The 16,255-nt window shown below is 48.1% G+C and overlaps 1 pseudogene; it reads left to right on the top strand.

The window, feature by feature from the left end:
- LOC120944450 overlaps nucleotides 1-16,255 on the top strand; it is a 222,268-nt pseudogene that overhangs the window by 194,265 nt on the left and 11,748 nt on the right.

Genomic DNA, 16,255 nt, shown 5'->3' with positions numbered 1-16,255 from the left:
ACGTAAGTGCAAATGTGCGCTGTCGTATCTGTGTGCCAGACCCACAAACAGATATGGGCCTAAAAAACAGGCTACACCCTGCCGACGTTACTTGCTTACGCGGTGCAGGGTGGGCGCACATTTAGGCTGGGCACATAGGTGCCGGCCTTCATTGATTAGCCATTCAAACATGCAAATGAGGGAAATACGCGATTCACGGAACCTGCGTGCGCCCGACGCATGCTACGAGAGGTTGCGTGTAAGTTGTACGTCCGGCGTAAAGTTATTCCCCATAAAGGAGGTGCAACCCAGCAACAGACATGCTCAGGTCTGCACCAGGGAACACAAGCCGGCGTATTGTGCGTTGGACGTGTGTCTGGCTAGGCGTACTTTACGTTCACGGCGTACGCAATGATCCGGCGTAGATTAGGCAGTTGGGGGGGGGGTGTGCGCAGTTCGTGATACGTACATGTTTGGCACTCGGCCCATCATTTGCATGAGGTCATGCCTCATTTGCATGGTCACGCCCACTTCCACCTACGCTGGTGTACGCCTTCGAATCGCACGCCACGCTGGCACAGCGTTTGGGAGCACTGGCTTGCTGAATTCAATGCTTGCCTCTCTGCGCTGCGTTGGCGTAGCGTACATTGGTTAGTCTACGGCGGCGTAATGTGCGCCTTGCTCTCTGTAGCCCCCTAAGGGCGAAACATGTTTGGAGAGACCCTCTCCTGCTGGTGGAGAGCAGAGCTGAAGCCATCTTACACTGCCTGGTTTAGTTCTGGTTAATGTGAATTCGGCATCCTGTGTGCGATTGGGTTGGCATTTTTTTGTAACACACTATTTACTGCTCAGAAATTAAATAATCTGTGTAGGCTCTTCCAATCACCAAGATGCTGTTCCCCTTTCTTTTTTTTTTTTCAATTGAGTGTCAACGTTTTGTTTTTATATATTTAGGAGAACAGCCTAAACAGTGAAGTTGTAGAGCAGACATACCGGAGGAATCCCATCTGAGATATACCCAGCATCCCCTGCACTCCCCTCTGCTTCCTCTGCCCTATGGAGACGTCAGCCTCAGTTGTATGTATCCTCGTCTGCAACGTTCATTCACGATTTAACTGATTATTTCCCCAGTTTATGGAGTCCGCCCATGGCCTTTTATATGTTTTAGATACTCCAGCAGTGATCTCCTTAAAGGTCCTGACTGTGCTCCTGGCCATCTGGATTTGTTGTTGTTCCTCACGACCTTTGTGTTTTCAATTTCCTCCTCCTTGAAGATGTTCGGACAGGGGGGGGGGGGGGCTCTCCCCATATATTATTGGGCAATTGTTGAGCCCCGGGCTTCTTTTCCTGTGATTTCTTGTACTGTACCCACTAACTGTACAACTAAGTCAAGTTGAGCTGAGCTATGCTCACCATTCACAGGAGGCTTTGTATTTTAATGAAAGAATACAAGTACCCTCTGCTCAGCCATTCACAGGAAGCTTTGTATTTTATGAACGAACACAAGACTTCCTCTGATTGGCTGAGAGGAGATTGTGACGTTATCCACACGTTTCTCCATCTCAGCTAATTAAGACGCCTTTTATTCATTCCTAAAACACTAAAGCTTCTAGTGAATGGCTGAGCAGCGTTCAGCCCAACTCGGTTTTGCTCCTCCTGTAGGGCGCACCTACATCATAGGAACCTTGCTTTGTGCACTGTCCAAGTCATTTGGTGGAGGGTAGGGATTATGGTGTGGGGTTGTTTTTCAGTGGTAGGGCTTGGCCCCTTAGTTCCTGTAAAGGGAACTCTTAAGGTGATCGTAAAGCTAGGTTTTTTTTTTTTTTTTAAATAACAAACATGTCATACTTCCCTCCACTGAGCAGTTTGGGCCAAATCCACAAAGATCCGGCGTAACGTAAATTTTTCCATTTAAGTTACACTGCCTTAAAATGTATACCTAAGTGCCCGATCCACAAAGCACTTACCTAGAAATTTTGGGCTGTGTAACTTAAATTCCGCGGGCGCAAGGCGTTCCTCTTCAAATGGGGGCGATTCCATTTAAATTAGGCGCGCTCGCCGTGCCGGCCGTACTGCGCATGCTCGTGACATCATTTTTCCCGACGTGCATAGCGCGAAATTACGTTACGCCGAGCTTTGTGGATCGCGTCGGGTCAATAAAGTTGTGTCGGAAAAAAAAAAGATACGGAAGAAAGAAAAAAAATTCAAAACAAAAAAAAATTCAAAACAAAAAAAAAATCGTGTCGCTGGACAGAAGGGTCTGCTTTTACATGGTGTACTAACTTTACACTTGTAAAAGCAGCCCTAATTTTGCTTTTGCAAAACTAAAACTTACGGAGAAAAAACAAAACTGAAAAGCTTCATGATCTCCGTAAGTGCTAATTTGCATACCCGAGGCGGCATTTCGACACGACATGCCCCCAGCGGCGGATGAGGTACTGCATCCTAAGATCCGGCAGTGTAAGTCCCTTACCACATGCCGGATCTTCTGCCTAACTATGGAAAACTGATTCTATGGATCAGTTCCATAGTTGGAAACGACGGCGTATCAGTAGATACGCCGTCGTATCTCTTTTGAGGATTTGGCCCTTTGTTTTGCACAGAGGTGGCCCCCCGATTTCTGGGGTCCCTCGTCGGCTCCTCCCTCGCCATCGTATAACCCCTAGGAGAAGCGCGCTACCGAGTCCAGCATAGATGCCGAATGTAGAACTTGGCTCCGCCCCCGGTGCCCACCCCCATTGGATTTGATTGAGGGCAGCGGGAGCCAATGGCTGCGCTGCTATCAAATCAAGAGCCGAAAACCCCGGCAAGGAAAGAGCGCGCTCTCCGTTGTGGAAATTCTAGGGCTCAGGTAAGTAAAACGGGAGGGGTGGGGGGCCGGTTCACTAGAAGAAGTTTTTTCACCTTAATGCATAGGAAAAAACACGAGGGTCTACAACCCCTTTTAAGGCTCAGCATACCAAGACATTTTGGACAATATCATGCTCCCAACTTTGTGAGAACAATTTGGGGGTGCCCCTTCTTCTTCCAACATGATTGCGCACCAGTGCAGAAAGCAAGGTCCTAAAGACATGGATGAGTGAGTTTGGGGTGCAGGAACTTGACTGGGCCTGACCTAAACCCGATAGAACATCTTTGGGAGGAATTAGAGAGCTGCCAAGGGTGGGCCAACTCAATATTGAACCCTACAGACTAAGACTGGGATGCCATTAAAGTTCAAGTGTGTGTAAAGGCAGGCGTCCCAATACTTTTGGTAATATCGGCCCAGATTCACAAAGCACGTACCCCCGACGTATAAACAAGTTACGCCAACGTAAGTGCAAATGTGCGCCATCGTATCTGTGCGACACGACCACAAACAGATATGCGCCTAAAAACCAGGCTACACCCCGCCGACGTAGCTTGCTTACAACCGGCGTAGGGTGGGCGCACATTTAGGCTGTGCGCATGTGCCGCTCCATTGATTAGCCATTCAAACATGCAAATGAGGGAAATAGTCCACGTCACGGCGCATGCGCAGTTCGTGATACTATCTGTCTGGTGCTCGGCCCATCATTTGCATGGGGTCACGCCCACTTCCACCTACACGGCGTCGCCTTCGAATCCCACGCCACACTGGCGCAGCGTTGGGAGCACTGGTTTGCTGAATGCATTGCTTGCCTCTCTGCGCTGCGTTGGCGTAGCGTCATTGGTTACTCTACTGCGGCGTAATGTGCGCCTTGCTCGCTGTGAATTTGGGCCATAGTGTACCTCTATGTATCCATCACCTGAGGTTGAAGAGGCTTGTCAGATGGTCTCATAGAAGTCTATGTCAATCAGTTGTGCTAAAGTAGATGTCATGGGTTTCTTTCATGACGGGTACACTTGAAAGTTGGCTCCTCGGTGCACACTGATTGATAATCCAGGTTTATGTTCACTTCCCAAGATAAAAATGGCAGATCGGTGGGTTTTGTCTATGATGAGACTGAGCAAGGCTTGTCAGTATTAAAGGCCACAGATAGAGGAATATATATCCTGTGTTAATATATATATATAGTGTCAGGGCTAATAACTTCCTTTTTTAACAATCAAGCTCTTGTTTAGGATAAATGTCCTTTAAGGTACAATCCATTTTCCAGGCTTCCCGGAGACTGCAGTGAATAAAATGACCCCGAGAACCCAAAGTAACCTCTGAGCATTGACTTCCAGCTCCATTGTCACCATTGTAATAGTGGAATGAGGGAACTCTAAATGCCCTTCACTTCCTCCTCTCCAAACAATAACAAATATGAGTTGGGCTTTTCGTGAAAATAAACCTCGAACAATGAGGTGACATAAATTATAACCCAGATCTCCGTTCAGCGAGCGCTAAACCTTGTTTGTAGACAAGTCATTACCGTTACGGTGATTAGTCTGCCCATTTGGGTCAAAGGGTAAGAACGATGTATTTGAATTGTATGCCAGGGCAAAACAAACGTACCCAGTACAGGTCAGCAACACATTTTCCAATGTTTTATCAAGTGGTGTCAGCCCTGCCCAGTTTCTTTTGGCCAAACTACTCAAACCCCTTGAGGCCCCGTACACACGACCGAGGTTTCTCGGCAGAATTCAGCCAGAAACTCGGTCGGAGCCGTATTCTGCCCGAGAAACTCGGTCGTGTGAACACTTTTCAGCGAGGAAGCCGACGAGGAACTCGTCGGGCCAAAAAAGAGAACATGTTCTCTTTTTCCTCGTTGTTCAATGAGGAAAGTCGGCCCGCCGAGCTCCTCGGCGGCTTCCACACTGAACTCGACGAGGAACTCGATGTGTTTGGCAAGTCGAGTTCCTCGGACGTGTGTACGGGGCCTTACTGTCTTTAGCAATACAACTTTGAAACTAATTATGAGAGATGAACATGATGGGAAAAATGTTTTTACGTTTTGGATTCATTTATTAACCACTTTAGGACCCCTGGGGCGGTTTGTAGGCGCTATTGCGCTAAAAATAGCACCTGCAAACCGACCTGAAACAGCAGCTGCTGTTCTCCAGTGTGAAAGCCCCGAGGGCTTTCACACTGGAGCGGTGCGCTAGCAGGGACCGCTCCAAAGTCCTGCTAGCCGCATCTTTATAGCGGTGAAGGAGTGGTGTGTTTACCACTCCTTCCCATTGAAAGCAATGGGAAACGCGGCTATATACCGCCGGCAATGCGCCTCTACAGAGTCGCATTGCCGGCGGTATTGACCCTTTTTAACCCCTTTTGCTAAATAAGTAAAAAAAATACCAAAAAAAAAACTAAAAAAGGGAAAAAATAAACACGTTCTTCGTTTCTGTTATAAAAGTTTGCAAATAAATGATCTTTCTTCATAAATTTAGGGCCAAATGTATTCTGCGCAGTTCTTTGGTAAAAATAACCCAATTCATTGTATATTATTTGGTCTGTAGGAAAGTTTGAGTCCACAAACTATGATATATATCTGAAAATTGGAGCAATTGAGGCCTGAAAATGCTAGGACAGTACAAATTACCCATTTTTGGGAAAGTAGACAGTCCAAGGTATTTAGTAAGAGGGCATGGTGTGTTTTTTTATTTTTTTTGTCTCAATTTTTTGGAAATTGAAGATTTTTTTTTTTTTTTTACATATTGTCACCAGTGCTGTACAGAATTATATAAACTGGTGATCAAGGGACACTAACTGGTGGCAGTATGTAAAAAAACAAAAACATTTTTTTTATCTTTCTTTTAATTTATTAACGCACTGTGACCAGAGCAATAACAATGTTACCATAGTAACACTGTACTACTCTGGGGAAGTGATCAGGATTTTTTTTTTTTTAATCAGTATGGGCCAGATTCTCAAAGGACTTACGACGGCGTATCTCCACGTACGCCGTCGTAGGTCCGAATGCGAGCCGTCGTATCTATGCGCCTGATTCTTAGAATCAGTTACGCATAGATTTGGCCAAGATACGAGCGGCGTAAGTCTCCTACGCTGTTGTATCTTGGGTGCATATTTACGCTGGCCGCAAGGGGCGCTTCCGTAGATTTACGCGTCGAATATGTAAATTAGGTAGATACGCCGATTCACGAACGTACTTGAGCCCGCTACGCCGTTTACGTTAGGCTTACATCCGGCGTAAAGTTACCCCTGCCTATATGAGGCGCAGCCAATGCAAAGTATGGACGTCGGCAAGCGTATCTTTTTTTTTTACGTCGTTTACGTAAATCGTACGTGAATGGGCCTGTGCGTAGGTTACGTTCACGGCACAGGCATTGGGCCTGGTGTATCTTAGGGCATAAAATTCGACGTTGATACTGAGCATTGCGCGCGCATGCGCCATTCGTTAGGCGCATCATTTGCGTGGGGTCACGGCTCATTTGAATGCACACGCCCCCCACCTCTTCCAAATTTGAATTACGCTGGCTTACGCCGGCCCATTTACGCTACCGCAACTTACGGAGCAAGTGCTTTGTGAATACTGCACTTGCCTGTTTAAGTTGCGGAGCGCGTAGCGTAAATAGGATACGCTATGCCTGCGTAAATATACGCTCTCCTACGTGAATCTGGCCCTGAGATTGCGTTTAGCAGTGAATTTCACTGGTATAAGCAACTATTTTAATGAATGAAACTGATTCATTCTGTTTGTATTGTAATTTAGCTAGCTGTGATTGACCACAGCTAATCACATGTTTAATTGGTCCTGTCTGTACTATATGATCACTGTGACTAATTATATATATTTTTATCATTACATCGGGGTCCCCATAGAGCCCCCCCCCTTACATCGGGGTCCCCATAGAGCCCCCCTTACATCGGGGTCCCCCATAGAGCCCCCCTTACATCGGGGTCCCCATAGAGCCCCCCCTTACATTGGGGTCCCCAGAGAGCCCCCCCTTACATCGGGGTCCCCAGAGAGCCCCCCCTTACATTGGGGTCCCCAGAGAGCCCCCCCTTACATTGGGGTCCCCAGAGAGCCTCCCCCTTACATCGGGGTCCCCAGAGAGCCTCCCCCTTACATCGGGGTCCCCAGAGAGCCCCCCCTTACATCGGGGTCCCCAGAGAGCCCCCCCTTACAATCGGTGTCCCCAGAGAGCCCCCCCCTTACATCGGGGTCCCCAGAGAGCTCCTCCACTTACATCAAGGTCACAAGACAGATGTCATCTATCTGCTGCCCCCGGATGCACAGTGAGGTGATGCAGGGCGGGCGGTGAGAGATGATGTAATCTCTCTGCTCTTTTGCCTGCCAGGCTCTCCCATGCTGCCTGCCCTCCGGTGCTGCCCACTGCATTCACGGCTCCGCTGCAGAGAGGCCACGGCAGTCTGAGAGACTTGGGGCTATGGACCCAGATTTGGGGCTATTGCCCCAAAAAGTCACCCCTAGCGATGCTACTGATGGGGACCACCCCACATCATCCAGGGGGGCACATAAATGAATGCCTGGTGGCCCGTGGGAGGACCCCAGGGGCTAAGCCCCAAGGCCAAACTGCAATGGATTAAAAAAAAAATATATATACAACTTACCTTTAATATTGCATACATAAAAAAAAAAAAAAAACTCTCCAAAAAAGGAAAGGGGATAACACAACGTTTTCACAGGACAGCTCTGAATTTCTGGCAGATTCAATGGGTATTTTTCCATTCTGTGCAAGATCTGCTGTAATAACATTAAATAACAAAGTAGCTTTTGCGTATTATATTAGTTTTCCATTTAAAAAAAATAATATCTGCAGTCTTCTAGATTGACCTGACTTGCTCCTGATTTCTGTGCTCACTTGACTTCTCTGTGTAATGCTTTTTCTGCTTGTTTTCAGTACAAAAGGAGAAGGGATACACCACTCTTCAGGACGAGGCAGTGAGGATCTTTAACTCCCTGCAGGAAATAGAGACGGTCCCGGATCCGGTCCCCATAATCCAAGCATCCTACAGACCTGCCAGGATCTCAAGCCGCTCAGAGACGAAGTTTACTGTCAGCTGATCAAACAGACCAATCACGTTCCCCAGCCCGACAGCGCGGGTAACCTGCGGCACTGGCAACTGCTCACCTGCATGAGCTGCACTTTCTTACCCGGCCGAGACATCCTGCGATACTTTAAGTTTCATCTGAAGAGGTGAGGGTCAAACCCCGTCTTTGTTCTCCGCTATCAACTGTCAGTTTGCTGCAGCTGTAGAAAGTGAAGTATGTCAGGCGGTCTGTCCTTTCTTTGCATGGCAATGCGAGGTCTAGACATGTGCAATTTGTTTAGTTTCTAATTAGTTTTTTAACGAAAATTCGGAAATTCGTTATTTCTGAATTTTCGTACTTCCGAATTTTTCATTTTCGTATTTCCGAATTTCGGAAATTCAGATTTTTTTTGTTTTTTTTAATTTTTCACATTTTTTTATTTTAGAAATTCTGAATTTTCTAATTTTTTATTTTTCAAATTTTTCCTTTTTTCTGTTTTTCGAAATTCAAAATTTTTCAATTTTCGAAATTCGAATTTTTCAATTTTCGAAATTTTTCAATTTAGAATTTTCGAATTTTTCATTTGGAGATTTCACATTTTTAACTTTTTAAGTGGTTAATTTTCGAATTTTCAATTTTTTTTATTTTTCATTTTCGAATTTTCCATTTTCGGAATTTCGAATTTTCGAAAATGAAAAATTTGAAAATTCGAAAAATAAAAAAATTGAAAATTCGAAAATTAACCACTTCTATACAGGGCTTTTATACACACCTCCATACCAGGCCTATTATGCACTTCTCTCCTACATGTACAAATCATAATTTTTTTGCTAGAAAATTACGCAGAACCCCAAACATTATATATGTTTTTTTAGCAGACACCCCTAGGGAATAAAACGAACGGTCATTGAAACGTTTTATCTTGCACGGTATTTGCGCAATAATTTTTCAAACGCCTTTTTTTTGGAAAAAAAATTGTTTCATGAATTAAAAAAATAACAAAACAGTAAAGTTAGCCCCAATTTTTTTGTAAAATATGAAAGATGATGTTACACCGAGTAAATAGATACCTAACATGTCACGCTTTAAAATTGCGCACACTCATGGAATGGCGCCAAACTTCGGTACTTAAAAATCTCCATAGGCAACGCTTTAATTTTTTTTACAGGTTACCAGTTTAGATTTACAGAGGAGCTCTAGTGCTCTAGTGAATTGTTGCTGGCACTCTAACGCATGTGGCGATACCTCACATATGTGGTTTAAACGGCGTTTACATATGTCGGCGGGACTTGCGTGTGCGTTCGCTTCTGCGCGCAAGCTACTGGGACAGGGGCGTTAAAAAAAAAAAAAATATGTATTCCTTTCTTTTTTTTTTTACATATTTATTTATTTTTTTACACTTTTTTTTTTTTTTTTTATTATCACTTTTATTCCTATTACAAGGGATGTTTACATTCCTTGTAATAGGAATGTGTGTGACAGGTACTCTTTATGGAGAGATGCGGGGTCAATAAGACCGCACATCTCTCCTCCAGGCTGGAAAGCATGAAATCGGTGAAAAAAAATTCACCGATGTCATGATTACTGTTGCTTAGCAGCCGCAATTGCGGCTTTGTTTACTTACGGGGACCCGGGCGTGACGTCATCACATCGCGCCCGGGTCCTCCGACGGTCATAGAGATGACTGGTGACCATCTTACCTGGAAACTCACGGCGGTGTATCGTAAACACGTCCGGCGCAAGGCGGCCCAATTCAAATGGGGCGCCGCCGGACGTACTGCGCATGCTCCGTTCGAGAATTTCCCGACGTGCTTTGCGCGCAATTACGATGCGCCGACGTGTTGAGAATCGCGACGTGCGTAACGTACTTACGCCGGGAAAACAAAAAAAATTCAAAAGCGACGCGGGAAAGACCGGCATACTTTAACATGATGGAGTAATTTTACACCATGTTAATAGCAGCCCTATCTACGGGAATCTAACACTTGCGCCGGCATAACGACGGGAAAAACCTTTGTGGATCGCCGTAACTGCTAATTTGCATACCCGACGCTGGTTTACGACGCAAACTCCCCCCAGCGGAGGCCGCGGTACTGCATCCTAAGATCCGACAGTGTAAAACAATTACACCTGTCGGATCTTATGGCTATCTATGAGTAACTGATTCTATGAATCAGTCGCATAGATAGAAACAGAGATACGACGGCGTATCTGCTCTGTGAATCTGGCCCTTTGTTACCACAACTCCCCCGGGCTTCTCGCGGCAGGAGGGAGGAGGGCCCTCCGGTTCTCTGCTCCAGGGGGGCCCTACCTAAAGCTGTGTAAGGGTGCCCTGATGCTGGATGTCCTCCAGCCAGGAAATAAGGCAGGCTCTGTCTGACCTGCTGCAGCTTCTAATGCACTTTTTGAAGAAGGTCAGAGTGTGCAGCCAAATTGAAGTAAGCCATTTCCGTACCGGAGAGGAGTCTGTACAACTGTGCAAAACTGAAGGGAAAGCATTTAAATTGATATAGAAATGTAAAATGATGTTTCAGCTTTATACTGCCCCCTCCTGGTGAAGCCTGTGTACATGCATGTTGTGACACTGACCCTTTGTCCCCTGTAGGGTGAGGGACAGCTTCCCTGGCACGGAGGTTGAGCAGTTGCACATTTCATTGTTGACGCTCTGAAGAAAACCAAATGCCGGGAGATGGTGCCATCCCAGGAGGAGATCTCCGCACTGCTCACCCGCAGCAATATGAACACCACGGTGTACTGCCATGGAGGAGGGTCCTGCCAGATCAGTATCCATTCCCACACCACTGCCGGCGAGGTGAGTGCTATCCTTGGTGCCTGGCTGTTAGATCCTGTATTAAAGCAGAGGAAAACCTTCACTGAATGTAATCACATACAGGTGTGTCTCCAAAAAGTAGAAAATCTTTAAAAAGTTAATTTAATTCAAAAGTGAACTCATATATTTTATATAGATGCGTTGCACATAGAGTGATATATTTCAAGCGTTTCTTTCTTTTCATTTTAATGATTATGGCTTACAGCTAGGGTTGTCCCGATACCACTTTTTTTAGGACCGAGTACAAGTACCGATACTTTTTTTTCATGTACTTGCCGATACCGATACTTTTTTCAAAATGTGTCCCCCCAGAGATGCAGCCATGTGTCCCCCCAGAGATGCAGCCATGTGTCCCCCCAGAGATGCAGCCATGTGTCCCCCCAGAGATGCAGCCATGTGTCCCCCCCCAGAGATGCAGCCATGTGTCCCCCCAGAGATGCAGCCATGTGTCCCCCCAGGGATGCAGCCATGTGTGTCCCCCAGAGATGCAGCCATGTGTGTCCCCCAGAGATGCAGCCATGTGTCCCCCCAGAGATGCAGCCATGTGTCCCCCCAGAGATGCAGCCATGTGTCCCCCCAGAGATGCAGCCATGTGTCCCCCCAGAGATGCAGCCATGTGTCCCCCCAGAGATGCAGCCATGTGTCCCCCCAGAGATGCAGCCATGTGTCCCCCCAGAGATGCAGCCATGTGTCCCCCCCCAGAGATGCAGCCATGTGTCCCCCCCCAGAGATGCAGCCATGTGTCCCCCCCAGAGATGCAGCCATGTGTCCCCCCCAGAGATGCAGCCATGTGTCCCCCCAGAGATGCAGCCATGTGTCCCCCCCAGAGATGCAGCCATGTGTCCCCCCCAGAGATGCAGCCATGTGTCCCCCCCAGAGATGCAGCCACGTGTCCCCCCAGAGATGCAGCCACGTGTCCCCCCAGAGATGCAGCCACGTGTCCCCCCAGAGATGCAGCCACGTGTCCCCCCAGAGATGCAGCCACGTGTCCCCCCAGAGATGCAGCCACGTGTCCCCCCCAGAGATGCAGCCACGTGTCCCCCCCAGAGATGCAGCCACGTGTCCCCCCCAGAGATGCAGCCACGTGTCCCCCCAGAGATGCAGCCACGTGTCCCCCCAGAGATGCAGCCACGTGTCCCCCCAGAGATGCAGCCACGTGTCCCCCCAGAGATGCAGCCACGTGTCCCCCCAGAGATGCAGCCACGTGTCCCCCCAGAGATGCAGCCACGTGTCCCCCAGAGATGCAGCCACGTGTCCCCCCAGAGATGCAGCCACGTGTCCCCCCAGAGATGCAGCCACGTGTCCCCCCCAGAGATGCAGCCACGTGTCCCCCCCATAGATGCAGCCACGTGTCCCCCCCCATAGATGCAGCCACGTGTCCCCCCCCATAGATGCAGCCACGTGTCCCCCCCATAGATGCAGCATGTGTCCCCCCAGAGATGCAGCCATGTGTCCCCCCAGAGATGCAGCCACGTGCCCCCCCCAGAGATGCAGCCACATGTCCCCCCCATAGATGCAGCCACGTGTCCCCCCCATAGATGCAGCCATGTGTCCCCCCAGAGATGCAGCATGTGTCCCCCCAGAGATGCAGGCCATGTCCCCACAGAGAAAGCCAAAGCCCCCCCCCAGAGCGGGGGGAACATTACAGCTTTCATTTGAATAGCCGCGCCATGTCATATATAGCCCCTCCCCCTTGTTCGGGCACTTTGATAGACAGATCACCCATCCAATCCTGGAATGGGTGATCTAGCTATCAAACTACCCGGACGAGGGGGAGGGGCTATATATGACGTGGTGCAGCAGGGAACACACAGCTATTCAAATGAAAGCTGTAATGTTCCCCGCGCTGGGGGGGGGGGGGCTTGGCTTTCTCTTTGAGGACTGCTCGGCTCCGCTCTCCACCCCCTCTCCGCCCCCTCTCCCACCCGCTCTCTAGAAAATAAAATCAAAAGTATCGGGTCTGGCATCGGGAGCATTTGCGTGAGTACAAGTACTCGCGCAAATGCTCAGTATCACTCCCGATACTAGTATCGGTTATCGGGACAACCCTACTTACAGCTACTGGAAACCCAAGTATCTCAGAAAATGTTAATATTACATAAGACCAATAAAAAAAGATTTTTAATACAGAAATGTTGTCTTACTGAAAAGTTTGTCCATGTACAGTGTAGTGTGAACTCAATACTTGGTCGGTGGCTCCTTTTGCATGAATTTCTGCATCAATGCGGTGTGGCATGGAGGTGATCAGCCTGTGGCACTGCTGAGGTATTATGGAAGCCCAGGTGCTTTGATAGCGGCCCTTCAGATCGTCTGCATGTTGGGTCTGGTGTCTCATCTTCCCCTTCATCCCGGATAAGGACAAAAGCAGTAGTAGGTCGGAACAATCATCAATGCTCGACTGGATTACGCTAACTCCCTCTACCTAGGACTACCCAATTACCAGATCTCGTGTCTACAAGTCGTCCAGAACACAGCGGCCAGACTGATAACGGGGAAAAAAGCCTTGGGAGTCCATCACCCCGTCCCTGAAGTCCCTCCATTTGCTAACCGTAAAAGAATCGGTTGACATTCAAGACACTCTGCCCCACTCACAAATGCACACAAGGTAAAGCCCCGCAATACCTATGTGAGAAATTGCGACACTACACCCTGGGTGGGCCCTACGATCGACGAATCGAAACCTGCTCTGCATCCCCAAGAACCGCTACAAATCGAAAGGAGAACGAAGATTTGCAGTCCAGGGGCCACAGCTATGGAAGGCGCTACTAACCATCATCCACATGGAAGATGACCATCGAGCCTTCAGGAAAAAACTGAAGACCCACCTCTTCTGAAGGACAAGGACCTCCCCGGACTTTCCGGGGAGGTCCTTGTCCTTCAGAAGAGGTGGGTCTTCAGTTTTTTCCTGAAGGCTCGATGGTCATCTTCCATGTGGATGATGGTTAGTAGCGCCTTCCATGGCCTTGAGGCGATTTAGTTCGCATTTGTTAGCGCTGTATAAGTTACTCACTCTTGCTTGACAATACTCCACTGATTCTCTATGGGGTTTAAGTCAGGTGAGTTTGTTGGCCAATCAAGCACAGTGATACCATGATCATGTGACCAGGTATTGGTACTTTTGGCAGTGTGGGCCGGTGCCAAGTCCTGCTTAAAAATTGGCATCTCCATAAAGCTGACAGCAGAAGGAAGCATGATGTGCTCTAAAATATCCTGGTAGACGGCTGTGCTGACCTTTAGACTTGATAAAACCACACAGAGGACCAACACCAGCAGATGACACGGCTCCCCAAATCATCAGACTGTGGAAACTTCACACTGGACCTCATGCAACTTGGAGTCCAGAGTGGAGAGGCACAGATCCAAGTTGCATGAGGTCCAGTGTGAATTTTCCACAATAGATTTTATTGAAGGGTTGGCTTTCATGTAGTCCTGGGCTCAGCCCTTTTCATTGAATTGCTACACATTGGGGAATCATTATTATCGTTGTGCAAAATTCATCGCAATAAAAAAAATTCTACATTTTTAGTTCTGGTTTTATTTCCGAAAAATATATTGCTTTTATTTATATACTTTTTTATATATTTTTTTTATTTTATTTTGTGTGGTCCAGTTTTTGTCGGAGAATTTTTTTGTTATTTTTTAAAAGAAATGCTTGACATATATCACTTTGTGTGTAATGAATCTATATAATATAGGAGTTTCACATTTAATTACAGAAATACATTTTTACTTTTTTGACGATATTCAAATTTTTTGGAGATGCACCTGTATAGGGTTCCCTTTCAATCTCCCCTCACTCTTATCCCCCTCTGTCTGTATCTCAGTCTTTCACCTCTCTTTTCTGTTTCCTTCACTCGTTACATTCTTCTACCTATCACCTTTTTTCTCTTCGCCCTCTGCCGTTCTCTAACACTCACCTTCTCTTTCTTTCTTACACTCATCTCTCTCTTTTCTCCCCTATCTCTCTTCAGTATAACCTTTTTTATTTGTTCAGTTTCTGCTTCTCTCTTCTCACTCTTTCTCTTTTCCCCTCCTCTTTCTCTTCTCCTCTCCCCTCCTCGCTCTCTTCTCTTCTCCCCTCCTCTTTCTCTTCTCCTCTCCCCTCCTCGCTCTCTTCTCTTCTCCTCTCCCTTCCTCGCTCTCTTCTCTTCTCCTCTCCCCTCCTCGCTCTCTTCTCTTCTCCTCGCTCTCTTCTCTTCTCCTCTCCCCTCCTCTTTCTCTTCTCCTCTCCCCTCCTTGCTCTCTTCTCCTCTCCCCTCCTCTTTCTCTTCTCCTCTCCCCTCCTTGCTTTCTTCTCCTCTCCCCTCCTTGCTCTCTTCTTCTCTCCCCTACTTGCTCTCTTCTCTTCTCCTCTCCCCTCCTTGCTTTCTTCTCCTCTCCCCTCCTCGCTCTCTTCTCCTCTCCTCTCCCCTCCTCTTTCTCTTTTCCACTCCCCTCCTCTTTCTCTTCTCCCCTCCTCTTTCTCTTCTCCTCTCCCCTCCTCTCCTCTCCCCTCCTTGCTCTCTTCTCTTCTCCTCTCCCCTCCTCGCTCTCTTCTCCTCTCCCCTCCTCTTTCTCTTCTCCTCTCCCCTCCTCTTTCTCTTCTCCTCTCCCCTCCTCTTTCTCTTCTCCTCTCCCCTCCTCTTTCTCTTCTCCTCTCCCCTCCTCTTTCTCTTCTCCTCTCCCCTCCTCTTTCTCTTCTCCTCTCCCCTCTTCTTTCTCTTCTCCTCTCCCCTCCTCTTTCTCTTCTCCTCTCCCCTCCTCTTTCTCTTCTCCTCTCCCCTCCTCTTTCTCTTCTCCTCTCCCCTCCTCTTTCTCTTCTCCTCTCCCCTCCTCGCTCTCTTCTCCTCTCCTCTCCCCTCCTCTTTCTCTTCTCCCCTCCCCTCCTCTTTCTCTTCTCCCCTCCCCTCCTCTTTCTCTTCTCCCCTCCCCTCCTCTTTCTCTTCTCCCCTCCCCTCCTCTTTCTCTTCTCTTCTCCCCTCCTCTTTCTCTTCTCCTCTCCCCTCCTCTTTCTCTTCTCCTCTCCCCTCCTCTTTCTCTTCTCCTCTCCCCTCCTCTTTCTCTTCTCCTCTCCCCTCCTCTTTCTCTTCTCCTCTCCCCTCCTCTTTCTCTTCTCTCCTCGCTCTCTTCTCCTCTCCTCTCCTCGCTCTCTTCTCTTCTCCTCTCCCCTCCTCTTTCTCTCTTCTCTTCTCCTCTCCCCTCCTTGCTCTCTTCTCCTCTCCCCTCCTCTTTCTCTTCTCCTCTCCCCTCCTTGCTTTCTTCTCCTCTCCCCTCCTTGCTCTCTTCTCTTCTCCTCTCCCCTCCTTGCTCTCTTCTCTTCTCCTCTCCCCTCCTCGCTCTCTTCTCCTCTCCTCTCCCCTCCTCTTTCTCTTCTCCACTCCCCTCCTCTTTCTCTTCTCCCCTCCTCTTTCTCTTCTCCCCTCCTCTTTCTCTTCTCCTCTCCCCTCCTCTCCCCTCCTTGCTCTCTTCTCTTCTCCTCTCCCCTCCTCGCTCTCTTCTCTTCTCCTCTCCCCTCCTCGCTCTCTTCTCTTCTCCTCTCCCCTCCTCGCTCTCTTCTCTTCTCCTCTCC

This window comes from Rana temporaria, chromosome 6, assembly GCF_905171775.1.
Source record: "Rana temporaria chromosome 6, aRanTem1.1, whole genome shotgun sequence".
In the NCBI taxonomy this organism is placed as follows: Eukaryota; Metazoa; Chordata; class Amphibia; order Anura; family Ranidae; genus Rana; species Rana temporaria.
This window is presented reverse-complemented; position numbering and strand designations above follow the sequence as displayed.